Source organism: Phalaenopsis equestris, unplaced genomic scaffold, assembly GCF_001263595.1.
Source record: "Phalaenopsis equestris unplaced genomic scaffold, ASM126359v1 Scaffold000287, whole genome shotgun sequence".
NCBI classification, from domain to species: Eukaryota; Viridiplantae; Streptophyta; class Magnoliopsida; order Asparagales; family Orchidaceae; genus Phalaenopsis; species Phalaenopsis equestris.
In genome coordinates this window covers 264,844-266,035 of record NW_018164729.1, presented here as the reverse complement: position 1 = coordinate 266,035, position 1,192 = coordinate 264,844, and positions in this window count along the sequence as shown.

The following is a 1,192-nucleotide window of genomic DNA, read 5'->3' as shown; positions in this document are numbered from 1 at the left end:
ATTAACATCCCCATCTATATCACCATCGCTTTGAACAACAGACCCAAGATATCTAAATCGTTCACACCTTTTAACAATTTGATCACCCAAAGTCACACTTCTGTCACTAGAGCTATTACTACTAAAATTATATTACATGTATTCAGTTTTAGTTCTACTTAAACGAAGGCCTTTGGACTCTAATGTAGACCTCCATAATTCAAGTTTTCCCCGGACTTTTTCTCTCGTCTTATCCACGAGAAGGATATCATCAACAAAAAGCATACACCAAGGTACATCCTCCTATAAATGTCCAGCAAAACCATCCAAAACTAAAGCAAAAAGGAATGGGCTTAAAGTCGATCTCTGATGTAATTCAATAGAAATAGGAAAATATTTGGTCAATCCTCCTTCAATTCAAACACAAGTAACAGCTCTAGTCTACATATCTCTAATGACTTGAATATAAGTCATATCAACACCTTTCTTCTCAAGAACTCTACAAAGGATATCTCTCGGAACCTTAACGAAAGCTTTTTCTAAATCAATAAAAGTTAAATATAGATTCTCCTTATCATCTTTGAGCTTCTCCATCAAACCTCTCAAAAAATGTATATGAGAAATATTTGTAATACATTTTAAACTATGTTCAATTACCCTCTCCCATAATTTTAAAGTATGACACATCAACTTAATCCCTCTATAATTTGCACACTCTAGTGCATCCCCTTTATTCTTAAAAATGGGGACAACAATATTCTTCCTCCACTTCTCAGGCAACCTTTTAGTTTTTAAAATAAAATAAAAAAGTTTAGTAAGCCAAGAAACTGTCAAATCTCCTAAATATTTTCATACTTCAATTGGGATATCATCAGGTCCTACAGACTTTCCACCCTTGGTTTTCTTTAAAGCCTCCTCATCTTCTTTTTTTACTAATGCGACGGTAAAAATGAAAAAATTTATTATTATTAATGATACTAAGATCACTAAGGAACGTTTTATTATTATTCACGATATTCAGATCACTAAGGTCGATCATATTTTCATAAACTTCGTTAAAAAGTTTATCAAAGTAACTCACCCACCTATGTTGAATATATTTTTCTAAGAAAAGTACTTTTTGATTTTCATCTTTAACACACTTTACTTGAGTTAAATCTTTACTTTTCTTTTCTCTTTGTTTGGCTAGTTTATACATATATTTTTCACCCTC